This window comes from Capsicum annuum, chromosome 7 (genome assembly GCF_002878395.1).
Source record: "Capsicum annuum cultivar UCD-10X-F1 chromosome 7, UCD10Xv1.1, whole genome shotgun sequence".
In the NCBI taxonomy this organism is placed as follows: Eukaryota; Viridiplantae; Streptophyta; class Magnoliopsida; order Solanales; family Solanaceae; genus Capsicum; species Capsicum annuum.
Window position 1 is genome coordinate 54,870,002 of NC_061117.1, and position 15,519 is coordinate 54,885,520.

Sequence of the window (15,519 nt, forward strand, 5' to 3'; positions counted from 1 at the left end):
CCAACTTTCCAACTGTCATCCACCCAGACAACATTCCATAAGCAGAAAAATCATTAACAGTCCACATTAGATATGTACACAGATTGAAATTCTATTTAAGTGAGATATCCCAAGTTTTAAACCCCTCATGCGATAAAATTTAAAGTTCATCAATCAAAGGTTGGAAGTATACATCTATTCCATTTTTTGGATTACGTAGGCCAAGAACAACACAATTTAGAAATATATAGGTACTAGTCATCAATATTTCAGGAGGAAGATTATACGGGTTGATAAATACAGGCCAACATGAATATAGCGCAGCACCAACTAAAAAAGGAGAGAAGTCATCCGCACATAATCCCAAACAAATATTTCATGGCTCAGCTGCAAAATCTGGATAAGTTGCATCTAAATGCTTCCATGACTCTCCATCATATGGATGACACATAACACCAGTGGGCCTTCTATTTTCACTGTTCCATCTCATATGAGGAGTTGAGCTGTTTGAAGAATACAACCTCTTCAACATTGGTATTAGAGGTAAATAATGCATCGCCTTAATAGCAATTTTATTTCCACTACAACCACTCTTATATCGAGGGTGCTGACAAAATTTATAGGACTCTAGGTTAGTATATCTCTTATAGTATAACATACAACCATTTTCACAACAATCAATTCTAACCTAGGAGAGACCTAACTTTGACACCAATCTTTTTGCCTTATAGAAAGAATCAGGAACCTCTAAGCCGGGGTCAACAAACTCTTTAATAATGTCTATAATTGAGTCTATTCCTCCTTTAGCAATATTTTAGTCAGATTTAATACTTAATAATCTAACTTCAAAAGACAAACGAAAGTGCAAACACCCGTCAAACAAAGGATGACTAGCAGCATCCAATTGTTCATAGAATTTGCCCGCTTCTCTATTGGAAATATCTTCGACATTTTCCCTAAATTTTCCCCCGTATTCCATCCCAAAAGCATCATGCACCATTTTTGTCATCCTAGTATCTTGGTAATTATTATGCCCTGTAGACCTACTACTTTCACCAACGACAAAGTTATTTTGCTCAACATCACCATCAATAGAATACAATCTTAAAAAGTCCTCGTGAAACTTCCTTCTATAAAGATGTTCCTTCACAACTTCTTCTTTTAAAAGACATATACCATCACATCTAACACAAGGACAACGAATAACCAAAAACGTGACCAAGCATCAAGTGTCTTAGCATGTTCAACAAATCGTCTGACACTGTCAACAAATTCCACCCTAAGACCCATCCTATTATCATTATTCTGTTGATATATCCATCTATAATCAGGTTTCATCTACACAGTCAATAAGATTTAACTAATTAGTTCAAGTCATAAAAGTTCATATTTCAAGTACCTAAATTCAAGTTACTAAACTAAACCACATTCGAAAAAAAATTCACATTTCAAGTACCTAAACTTCAACACTTTCAAGTCACTTAGTCACCGCCTAAAACAACAAACTAAACTACCATCAAAATAATAAGTTCACCTTTCAAGTACCTACACATAATTAAATTCAAGTGACTAAGTCACATCCTAAGTTACCAAACTAAACCACATTCAAAATAAAAATTCAACATCCAAGTACCTACAATTATCAATTTCAAGTGAATAAGTCACCTCACATGTTACCAAACTAAACCACATTCAAAACAAAAATTCACCTTCAACTACCTACACTTAATTAATTTCAAGTGACTAAATCATCTTACATGTTAGTAGAATAAATCACTTTCAAAATAAAAATTCACCTTTCAACAATCTACACTTAATCAATTTCATGTGACTAAGTCACCTCACATGTTACCAAACTAAACTATATTCAAAACAAAAATTCACATTTCAAGTACCTAAACTTCAACATTTTTAAGTCACTAAATCATCTCACATGTTAGTAGAATAAACCACATTCAAAAAAAAAATTATCTTTCAACTATCAACACTTAATCAATTTCAAGTGACTAAGTCACCTCCCAAGTTACAAAACTAAACCACATTCAAAATAAAAAATTCACATTTCAACTACTTACACTTAATCAATTTCAAGTGACTAAATCATCTTACATGTTAGTAGAATAAATCACTTTCAAAACAAAAATTCACCTTTCAACTATCTACACTTAATAAATTTCATGAGACTAAGTCACCTCCCAAGTTACCAAACTAAACCACATTCAAAACAAAAAATTCACATTTCAACTACTTACACTTAATCAATTTCAAGTGACTAAATCATCTCACATGTTAGTAGAATAAACCACTTTCAAAACAAAAATTAACCTTTCAACTATCTACACTTAATCAATTTTATGTGACTAAGTCACCTCCCAAGTTTCCAAATTAAACCACATTCAAAACAAAAAAAAAATTATTTCAAGTATCTAAACTTCAACATTTTTTAAGTCACTAAGTCCCCTCCTAAAATAACAAACTAAACTACCTTCAAAATGATAAATTCACATTTAAAGTACCTACACTTAATCAATTTCAACTCACTAAGTCACCAAACTAAACCACATTCAAAACTAAAATTCAGCTTTCAACTACCTACACTTAATCAATTTCAAGTCTCTAAGTCACCATCCAAGTCACCAAACTAAACCACATTCAAAAGAAAAATTCACCGTTCAAGTACCTACACTTAATCAATTTCAATCACTATGTCACCTAACATGTTACCAAAGTAAAGCATATTCCAAACAAAAATTCATATTTCAAGTACCTACACTTAATCAAATTCAAGTGACTAAGTCACCTCACAAGTTACCAAACTAAACTACATTCAAAACAAAAACAAAAATTTCCATTTCAAGTATCTAAACTTCAACATTTTCAAGTCACTAGGTCACCTCTTAAAACAACAGACTAAACTACCTTCAAAATGATAAATTCACATTTGAAGTACCTACACTTAATCAAATTCAAGTGACAAAGTCACCTCACAAGTTGTCAAACTGAACTACATTCAAAATAAAATTTTTCATTTCAAGTATCTAAACGTCAACATTTTCAAGTCACTAAGTCATCTCCTAAAACAATAAACTAAACTACCTTCAAAATGATAAATTCATATTTGAAGTACCTACACTTAATCAAATTCAAGTGACTAAGTCACCTCACAAGTTATCAAACTAAACTATATTCAAAAGAAAATTTTCTATTTCAAGTATCTAAACTTCAACATTTTCAAGTCACTAGGTCACCTCCTATAACAACAAACTAAACTACCTTCAAAATGATAAATTTAGATTTGAAGTACCTACACTTAAGCAAATTCAAGTGACTAAGTCACCTAACAAGTTACCAAACTAAACTACATTCCAAATAACAATTTTCATTTCAAGTATCTAAACTTCAACATTTTCAAGTCACCAGGTCACCTCCTAAAACAACAAACTAAACTACCTTCAAAATGATAAATGTACATTTGAAGTACCTAAACTTAATCAAATTCAAGTGACTAAGTCACTTCACAAGTTATCAAACTGATCAAAAGACTAAGTCACCTCACAAGTTACCAAACTCAATTACATTCAAAACAAAAATTTTCATTTCAAGTATCTAAACTTCAACATTTTCAAGTCACTAAGTCACCTCCTAAAACAACAAAACTAAACTAACTTCAAAATGATAAATTCATATTTGAAGTACCCACACTTAATCAAATTCAAGTGACTAAGTCACCTCACAAGTTACCAAACTAAACTACATTCAAAATAAAAATTTCCATTTCAAGTATCTAAACTTCAACATTTTCAAGTCACTAGGTCACCTCCGAAAAAAAAAACTAAACTACCTTCAAAATGATAAATTCACATTTGAAGTACCCACACTTAGTCAATTTCATTTCACTAAGTCACCACTAAAGTCACCAAACTAAACCACATTTAAAACTAAAATTCACCTTTTAACTACCTACAATTAATCAATTTCAAGTCACTAAGTCACCACCCAAGTCACCAAACTAAACCATATTCAAAAGAAAAATTCACCTTTCAAGTACCTACACTAATCAATTTCAAGTGACTAAATCACCTCACATGTTATCAAAGTAAACATTCAAAACAAAAATTCACATTTCAAGTACCTACACTTAATCAATTTCAAGTGACGAAGTCGCCTCACAAGTTTCCAAACTAAACTACATTCAAAACAAAAATTCACCTTTCAACTACCTACACTTGATCAATTTTAAGTCACTAAGTCACCTCCTAAAATAACAAACTAAACTACCTTCAAAATGATAAATTCACATTTAAAGCACCTACACTTAATCAATTTCAACTCACTAAGTCACCACCCAAGTCACCAAACTAAACCACATTGAAAATAAAAAATCACCTTTTAAGTACCTACACTTAATCAAATTCAAGTGACTAAGTCACCTCACAAGTTACCAAACTAAACTACATTCAAAACAAAAATTTTAATTTCAAGTGTATCTAAACTTCAACATTTTCAAGTCACTAAGTCACCTCCCAAACTACCAAGCATAGCAAAATTCACAGTAAAAAGTTCACATTTCAAGTACCTACGCTTCAACAAAATTCAAACTAAAAGTTAACCTTCAAGCTAAGTAACTACACTTATTCACTTTCGAGCAACATATTCTTTTATAGTATAATAAGTCAAAAAATTGAACAAGTGTAACAAAGAAAATAAGTAGAGGCGTCGCATGTCCCTCTCACACCATATAATCATCACAAAATTTCTATGGTTTTCAAAGTCTTCTACAACGAACAATCCCAAACTAAACTACATTTAAAGACTTTATTATAAGAAAATAGAGAGAAATCAACTTACCTTTTCTTGGCCTAAATTAAAGAGAAAGAGATAAGCGATCACCTAAAAAATAGCAAAGCAATTCTTTTCCCGAATTCGGATTCTGTCAAATAGTAAAATTATTAGAAAAAATAATCTTTTGCTTAAATAATTGCAATAATTTGGTAAAAGATATAACATTTATGACTTTCTTTCTGACTAACAACAAAAATAACAGAAATCGAAGGACCAGACAATGCACAGCTACCATTCTGACTTTAAAACTAATTTTTGATAATTTGAAAGTAATAGCTAAAGTTAACATTTTTTCTTATTTTGTCAAAATGCCACAAAACTCAAATTACCACAAGAAAAAATTTGATCTAAGGAATAGGAATAAGATTCCCCCCCCCCCCCCCCCCAAAAAAAAAATCAAAAGGAATAGTAAAAACGATAATGAATTATCAATAATTGAGCTAAGGTCTTGCTCCTGCAGCTTAATCAAACAAATCCCTAGTAATAAAACTCATATTTCTAAGACTTAAAATCCCAACTAGGGTTTTGTGTGTGTAATTTAATAAATGAGAGAGAAAGGAAAAGTTAGAGAATAAGAGAACAACTCACAAGTTGGAGTCACCGGAGAAAATGGCCGAGTTGTCGTCGCCATCGCCGGATCGCGATGTGTGTGTTGCGTGTGTTTATCCGTTAAAGTGTGTGTTTGTGGGTTTGGGCGTTGTTGTTGTGTTTGGTCGAGTGTTTTGTGTGTTATTTTGTAGTATGGGTCGGGTCAGGTTAATCAATTAAGTATTTTTTTTAATTATTTTGAAAACCGACCACATGTAGTCGATTTTCTAGAAATATTTTTGAAAACCTACCACATGTGGTCGGTTTTTTAAAAATTATTTTTGAAATTAAAGTTTAATAAATTATAATTAATAAATTAAAATAAATTACAAAATAAGTTAATAAATTAAAATTAATATTTAACAAAATAAAATTTTAATAAATTCAATAATATTTATAACAACATCCAATTAATTAATATAATTCATATATATATAAATCAGATAAGTAGTTATTTTATCATCACATTAACACGAGTAGCATATTTCCTGAATCGTATAATAATATTAATGAATTTTGCAAATTACAATAAATTTTTGGTTAATTAGCTTTTAAATATGATATTATACACATATATATATATACACACCTCGTAATACTTGTCTTACATTATTACAACTTCAACAACATACGTGTGTCTACATTGACCCAAAATAGTATATCTATTTTCTCAATAGTATGATATATATCAACATTTCATTCAAAATATTTTGATATATAGATTCAGTTATCTAGCTTTCGATTACTGTATACGTCACTACACGAGATATAAGTATATATATATATATATATATATATATATATATATATATATATATATTCAATTGTCTATTAGCTTTCAAATACATACTATAAACATCACATACACTATTTTACTACCCCATAATAATATACAACGTATTTACAAATACTCAAATGAATTATCGATTAGTTTATCTTATGTCATTAATATACTTTCACTATATAATATGTATATACTATATATATACCTATACATACACACACATATATACACTATCAACTATATCAAGTTCTAAATACGTACTATATATATCACATACGTACACGAGTATATTATTCAATAATATAATGCGAAGTATTTCATATACATACACTGATGAGTGATCGATTAATTATATTTGATTAGCTTAATTATATTCTACTAGGTTTTGACTACATCTTTAATTATATATATATAAATATATATATATATATATAAAGATATTTATATATATGAACTCTTGAATGCGTACTATATATATCACATTCACAAGTATATTACCTTATATTAGAACACGTTCATTATATTCTGATGAATTATCGGTTATATATTATATTATTATGACTACAATAGTAACATAATATCATTATGTCAACAGTATGATATATATATACACATATTCATTATACAAAGATTATGCATGTTTAACGTCATTTAACGTATATACAAAGGAAAATATTTATTTTATATATTGAAACATCAGTAAAAGATAAAGATTATGTTTAGCGTAATTTGTTTATTTCATTTGATATATTTTTAGTGTAATTTTTTCACAAAATTTAAGATTGACAGATTTTTATTATTATTATATTGGTTATCGACTATGTGTGATCTGTGTAATTTCATAAAATAATATATATAATTATTTTTAATAAATATAATATATATATATATATATATATATATATATATATATATGATTATATATATATTTATTGTTTTCTAAAAATTATTTACTTTTTTATTTTTTAATTCAAAAACCGACCATAAGTGGTCGGGTTTTATAAAATTATTTTCTTGTTTTATTTTAATTTAAAAACTGAACACAAGTGGTCGGTTTTTAAAAATTATTTTCTTTTTATTTTAATAAAAAACCGACCAAAAGTGGTCAATTTTTTAAAATTATTTTCTTTTTTTATTTTAATTAAAAAATTAACCACAAGTGATCAGTTTTTAAAAATTATTTTCTTTTTATTTTAATAAAAAAATGACCACTAAATTTATTTCTTTTTTAATTTTAATAAAAAATCGATCACAAGTGGTCGGTTTTAAAAATTATTTTCTTTTTATTTTTTGTGGTAGGTTTTTGAAAATTATTTTCTTTTTTTTTATTTTAATTAAAAACCGACCACAAGTGATCGATTTTTAAAAATTATTTTCTTTTTATTTTAATTAAAAATCGAGTACAAGTGATCGATTTATTTAAATTAGTTTCTTTTTTTTAATTTAAAAACCAACCACAAGTGGTCGGTTCTTTTATTTTTTTTATTTTTTATTTGTAAAAGAAATTATAATTAATACAAAAATTATTGAAAGGATTATTTTGAAATTTTAAAATACAAAAGCGACCACTTGTGGTCACTTTTTTTTAAAAGATAAAAAATAAATAAAAAACCGACCACATGTAGTCGGTTTTTTCTGACCACATTCTGTGGTCGGATTTGTGTGGTGAGAAGTCCTGAATTTTTTAGTAGTGAGATATAGAAAAAGGCTTCTTCGATGGTTATCTACATCAAAGCCTTTGTTTTGCCTCCTTTACTTTTTGTTTCATCCTATGCTAGGAACAAACATATTGACCTAGGCTTTGATAATGCAGACGACTCTTCCTTAGGAGTAAATGTTGATGTTTCTCCAGAGGCAATTTTGAAATTTATTGATGGAAAGAATAAGCAGAAGAAGTCCAAGAAGAAAAGCATGAAACATGAATTAATATTTTCTAATCCCTTTCCCATTCCTAGAAAGCAAGAAAATCCAGAAGAAGAAGCACCATTAGACCCGCCAGTCATAGGGGTGTCTAATCCCAAGCCAGATTTCGAGACAGAAAATCGTGGTGCTTGGATAATACATTCACAAAATGCTGGTGTTGCAGCCATGCACATACAATTGATGCCAAATAATAAGGCTATTTGGTTTGATACTATAAATCTTAGACCATCTGCAATTCAAAACAACCCTCCATTTTGCAAGCTGGTTTCAGATAGGCCTGGCGAGATAGATTGTTGGTCTCATGGTGTCCAATATGATGTTGAGAGTGGTCAAGCCACGACGTCGAAGGTTTGCTAGCTCCTAATTTCTGCATCTCATTTTAATAATATATTTTAAAATAGGCATGCATACTAAATATAAACAGTATGAAAATTCATTTAAGCTGAAACACACATGTATAGGAAGAAAATACATACGCATATGAAATTTTATTGTTGCAACAGACCATACCTTTGAGATTTTTCTTGATCACTAATTTAATTAATTATTTTTATCACCCTGGCACATTTCTTAATGCCTCCAAGAAATTAATAACTTTTTTTTAGAGTATTGTATCTTAAAATGATATTAAATGAAATTAACATAAACCTAGATTTGTTTTATTTTATTTTTATTTTTATTTTCGTGACCTTTTCCCATTTTTCATGGAAAAGCTATATTTATCTAAAGATAATAAAGAGATTTTGTTCTCTATCTTGCATGGCATAAATAATACGCACTTTTAAAGATAATTGTTTTATGATAAGTGAACATTTTCCCCCTAAAATCTCAAAAAGTGGCATTGAAAGGATGCACTAGCTAATTAAACTTAGAAAAGCCATCGAAACTGAAAATAAACTTTACTGCACCTTGACTTGATTGTCAATGAAACAATATGAATGCTCTATGATCTCCAAATTCCATAGGTCATTTTTTCCTTCTTGTATAATTGATATTCTTCTTTATTAATTTTTTAAAATATAAATTGATATCCAGATAATGACTGATACGTGGTGCTCAGAGGTAGGTTTGTCCTCTACCGGAGATTTAGTAAGCACTGGAGGTTATCAAGAAGGAATCTACAGTATAAGACTCATGAATCCATGCGATAACTGCGACTTTCAGGAAAATGCAAATGGTCTTGCTGCTATGAGATAGTACAAATATATCATTACAATCTTTTTATTCAAAGAGTACAAATATATCATTACAATCTTTTTATTCAAAGAGTTTAACTTCGTTACAAGTTTCATAACAAAAATATTTTATACTATCAAGTCACTTTGAAAGTAATTGTATTTATATAAGAAAAATAAGTAATGTTAGAAAAGGTAAGTAATAAACATATTAAATTGCACAGAAAATGTGAATGATACCCTTAGTGGGTATAAGACGAATCCTTTTTTACAATGAAATTTCTAAACTGATAAAGATGTTTTATGTTTCTTAATCAAATAACAGGTATGCTACTCAACATATGCTTGAGAATGGTAGTTTCATTCTTGTTGGAGGTCGTGGTGCACACAACTACAAAATCATTCCACCAGGAAAACTGCAATTCCAAGTACAATAATTTGGGTTAAATTTCCTTGTTGAAACTGAAGATGAGAAAGAGAACAATCTCTATCCATTTGTCAATCTTCTCCCTGATGGGAATGTATTTATTTTTGCAAAAGATAGATCAGTAATCGTTGATCCTTATAGTGGAAAAGCCATCCGTGAACTTCCAGTACTAGCTTGAGTTTCAAGAAATTATCCAGCATTAGGAATGTCCGCCTTTTTGCTAATCAATCTCAATATTCCTAATCGTGAGGATGTTGATGTTGAGATCATTATTTATGGTGGCAACACCAAGGATGCCTTCAAATATTCTAAGTTTCCACCGAGATAATTCTTCCCTGCATTACAAGATTGTGGAATATTTTTTGTTAACTAACAAGGAGCTCAATGGGACATTGAAGAAATGACCTCACCAAGAGTCATGGGAGACATGTTGCTTCTACCAATTGGAGATATATTGATCATTAATGGAGCAAAGATAGGGACTTCTACATGGGATGCTGCTGAGGAACCTAATCTTGTGTCACTTCTTTATAGAACCTAATCTTGACCGCTACACAGATTCCTAGAATTTACCATTTTGTTTCTGCTGTTTTACCAGATGGCAAGATTTTAGTAGAAGGAAGCAACACCCATACTTTGTATAACTTTCAGGCTAAGTATCCAACTGATTGGAAAGTGGAGAAATTATCACCTCCTTACTTGGCACCTGAGTTAGAACAACATAAGCCCCAAATTCTTGACAATGGATCCAACAACGAGATGGAATATGGCCAGACTTTCAAAGTCAATATCAAGCTGGATGAATTTGTGGATGAGACCGATATTAGAGTCACCATGTTTGCTCCACCTTTTACCACACATGGCTACTCTCAGGGGAAAAGGTTGCTCATTTTAAAACTTAAATCTGTGACAAACCAAGAGGTCACTGTAGTGGCACCACCCTCAGGCAAAATTGCTCCATCAGGATACTATTTATTCTTTGTGGTTCACCGTGGCGCACCTAATCGTGGAATATGGGTTCGAATTGAGCAACAGACATGACCAACATCATCATTATTTTTTTTTATTTCCTATTTATTTTATGTATACTATTGATATTTTTTATACGAAATGAAATATAACCATATTTATTACACTTTCGCTCTCTTGGTTTAATATTTAGACCAAGACAACATAGATATCATAAAATATATAATTAATGAACAGTCAGTCTATAAACAAAGCTTTGTTTATAGTTAAAGGTGATAATGTCTTGAACTGTACGGCCGAGAATTCAATAGATAGTAAAATAACAAAAGACATGTAGAGTATATGTATATATATATATTTATATCTATTATCTATCTATATCTATAATTTATATTTATATAATATATTAAAAGTGTGAAAAACCTTAAAAATGTCGTTTGAACTTTTTGCCCTTCATTAAAAATCTTTGCTTTAAATAACATTATCTTTTCACTATTTTTTCTAATATTTAAGAGTTGAAAATTAATTAAATATATGTATGGTAAAACCTTTACTTATTAGAAGTCATCAAAATTAATGATTAACCAATACTTTTTCATTAGTTTAAGAATTGTAAATCAGCTAAATAGGATTTTAAGAAGATTTAAAAAGTGCATAAATTTACAGTATATTAAATCCATTAACTACGTAAAACTTTTTCTGGTAAAATATATATATGCTTACAATAAAATATAAGGTTTTGAATTTTTTACACTTCATTAAAAAGCTTCGTAATAGATAAAATCGTCTAATTTTAAATAATTAAAAGTTACACGTGCGAGGCGCGTGTGGCTTCCATGCTCTTCATGATAATGGCCTCATGGATACATTACATTCGAAATAAAATTGAAGATTATTAACATATTTAAGAGTCATACACGCTACTTTTTTCATAGAAATTTAATTGTAAGCTAGCATACAAATTAAACATACAGAAAAGAAAGATTGATCCTTATGAAAGAAAGTTCAAAGTACAGAGAAGATACAATAAAAAAAACTCGTCGAACAAACTTCATGAAAGCAAAAAAAAAAAGCGTGATCCTATAAAATATAAATTCAAGCTTGAAATTGAACACATAATAAAAAAAATCACAAATAAAAATTTTGGCATTCGACTCCTATATAATTTATATTAGTGTTTATATATGTACTACTATACCTATAAATGTATGACCATTTTTTGATATAGTGGGCAACTTTTTTATTTTTTTCAAAAATAATCGTAGTTTTTCGATAAAAAGAAAGTAATATTAACATTTGTAGAAGGAAGAGATGAAGAGCAGAACTGGTCCTACTGGGTGTGTCAAAATTTGTTCACAACAAATTTTCAATGCGTCAAAAATTAACTGCAACCAAAGATAAAAAAAAGAAAAAAAGTAATTTTTATTGATGAATCTCGTGAGTACAATTCTGTGACTCTCTTGATTCTTCTCTCCTAAACTTAGAAATGATCTGCGGGTCTTCAGTAGCGTGTTTCTCGAATTGTTGGATGGTTTGGACTCCTAGAGATGTATTTCAATTCTGAAAATATCATAAAATATTATGTTGCTTTGGAATAATCTTCGGGAAGAACTCCGTTGATTGCTCCTTGCAAGAACTTGATAGTCAATGCTGATGTCACCAATGCTTGTCAAAGTCCTCCTTTTATTATTTGGATTTTGTAATTGCAAATAACTTACAAGTTATACATATTGAAAAAATATTTTTATAACAATAATAACAAATTCAATGTAATTTTAGGAATGTAAAGGTAGAAATATTGTTTCAGACTTTCAGTTAAAGTAACACAAATTCAAAATAGTTAAAAAAAATATAATAATGAAGAAACCATAGAAAATATGAAGAAACCATATAGTTTTAATCTTACTTGGTGAATATATATGGCGCATCAAGTTTACAAGAATATTTAACTTAAATTAAGAGTTTTTACCTTTTTTTAAAAAAATTATTTTGATTTTTATTTTATAAAAATATATGTACTATTTATTATATACCATTAGCTATTTAAGTTTTTTATTAAATAACTTGGCATAAACGTGCAATGCACAATATTAAAAGTGTGAAGGGGCCTTAGAAATGTTGTTTGAACTTTTTTTGTTTTATTAAAAATTTTTGTTTTAGACAAAATTATCTTTTCACTACTGCATGACAAGTGCAAAAGTGACGATCCATTAACCACCTGAAAATTATAAGCAGTTTAGGATTTTCAAGCAATAAGTTAAACCATTTTCAACCAAGTCAAGTAAGTCAATTCAAATCAAAGTAAGTCAAGACAAGTTAAGAAATAACTCAACAAATAGATATATAATTCTTTGGTTCACTCATAGAAACGCCAAGTTTACCTGAACCACGTACATGCATGCTATGAGTACATAACTACCCTCTAGTAATGACTTGCTGGGAACAAATTCTCTCCATGTACCAAAACCTCAGACTCAAGTGTCTGCCAACCTTATTCCACCTTTAAGTTCAGATAATGTTCTAATACCGAAATATTCCTCACTTAAATATAAGATAGGTCAAAATCATACAACAAGATAAAATAATTAAATTAACCAAACTAAAAAACATGCACTAACAAGCCATATTAGAAATAGTTAATAGGTACATATAGTACAAATTGGATTACACTACAATACCATTACCTACTTTGAACAAAGATTGCACAACTCCACTAAGTTGGAGCCTTGCTCTTCCGTATAATTTTTGCTTGATATCGGTCCAGAAAATACATAAAAAAGACTTAATTAATGTAAATGATCTACTACGTTGGGGATTATAACTCATATTCAAACCCTAATACCAAGTTCATGATCATTCTCTTTCCATTCTAGGACTTTTCTATCTTAATTTACCTAAAACTATCAAGTCTATGAATGATTTAGTGAATTAATGATATGCAAGGATAATTTAACAATAGTTAACCAAAATTCATTAATCTTATACTCAATTTACTCTCTTTACACCAGAAAACAAATACCCCTCCATCCACTTTTATAACTCAAAAATACCTTTGTAACTAACAATTTCTTAAAATTATAATTAAAACTTTGGAAAACGTCAGAAATACCATTCAAGTATTAAAATTAGTTCAAAAGTACCCCTTTATCCACCTTTATGGCTCAAAAATACCCTTCCAACTAACTGTTTTCTAAAAATCATAATTAAAAATTTTATTAAATTCATGGAAACTTTTTATTGGTTGAAACTAAATTAATTAAAATGTTAAATTCAATCCGACCTAACTCAAACTATCAACCCAAATCGTACAAAATTTGTCCTAACTAAACTACCCAGTAGTATGAGTAATTTTTGCTATCAAATGCAGGAACTTTGTTGACTTAGATTCTGTTAGTATAATGTAATGTTGTGAAGAATTCTATTTTCTAATTATAATGTTAGTTGGTATTTCTTTGTGATGTATATTTATCCGTGTTAGCTAGCAAAATTCGTTGAGATGTCTTGGTTATGCCACATCTTAGGCAACATTATCCTGTTACTTCCTCCATTTTATTTTACGTGGCACATTTAGTTTGTATAAAAAAATACTATATTCTTCCTAAATAGTTGTCCTTTTAATTTTATGAAATACTTAAAAAAATAAAAATTAAAAGCTAAATTGATCAAATGTTAATTCTATCCAGAAGAGCTTTATAAAACAACTAATGCAGTGATTTGAGACTTCTAAATTAAGGTACAAAAGAAATAATGGATCACTCTTCTATAATATAGAACAAATTTGAACGACTTAAAATAAAATGTATTATTTGATTTCATGGAAATTTAGTATGAAATAAATTATTTTCATCATAATTTGAAATAATAGACCTTATTTGAACAAATTTAAAATCCCCAATCACGTAGCTTGAAATTAGGCATAAGAATATTTATTTTAATATATATATATATATATATATATTAAAAGTGTGAAGGTTCTTAGAAATATTGTTTGAATCTTTGGCCCTTCATTAAAAGTATCTGCTTTAAACGAAATTGTCTTTTCATTATTTTTCTAATATTCAAGAGTTGAAAACTAATTACATATTTATAGTAAAACCTTTCCTTATTAAAAGTAATAAACATTAATATGTGGATAGGCTGGATCCATATCTGGTTAGAGATTGTACTATTGCCGCTTTGAACAAAGATATGGACATAGTGAGGATCCAAGCTTTTGCACAGAAAATGAAAGATCAGAGAGACAGAGGAGAAGAACACAGGAATTAGAAAGAGGATATTCCAAGAGGGCCAGATCTACAGGGCAGTTTATGGCATCCCAAGGAGGGTTCAGACCATAGTTTTTTACTAGACCACCTAGGCCATTATCTTCTTATTCTGCAGGTAGTGCCCCACCACAGTTTTAAGGGTCCAGAGGAATTCAATTTGGGCATAGAAGTGAGAGTCAAAGTTCGCAGATAGTGGGGTACCAAGGGCAAGGGAATATGAGCCAATTGAAACCTCCTCGAGAGCCATGCAATAAATGTGGAAGGTATTATTTGGGCGCATGTTGGCTGGGGACCAATGTTTGCTTTTGGTGAAAGAATGCCCATGAAGGGGCATAGGGGGTATGGCACGACCTAAGGGGTCATTTGTTTCATCATCATTATCGATGCCTTATTCAGGAAGGGGTGCACAACTAATGGGTTATGTTAGAGGTGATAAAGGAGCCACGAGTTCTAGCGGGGCTCAAAATCGTACGTATGCTCTAGTGGATTGATAGAATTTAGAGGCTTCCCCAGATGTGGTTATGGGTACATTGTCTATTTTTTCATTCGATGTATATTCCTTAATTG

The 15,519-nt window shown here is 29.6% G+C and overlaps 1 pseudogene; it reads left to right on the forward strand.

Annotated features, from left to right (window-relative positions):
- The first annotated feature begins 7,839 nt into the window (after positions 1 to 7,839).
- On the forward strand, positions 7,840 to 10,846 carry LOC107876522 (annotated as a pseudogene).
- The last annotated feature ends 4,673 nt before the right edge of the window (positions 10,847 to 15,519 follow it).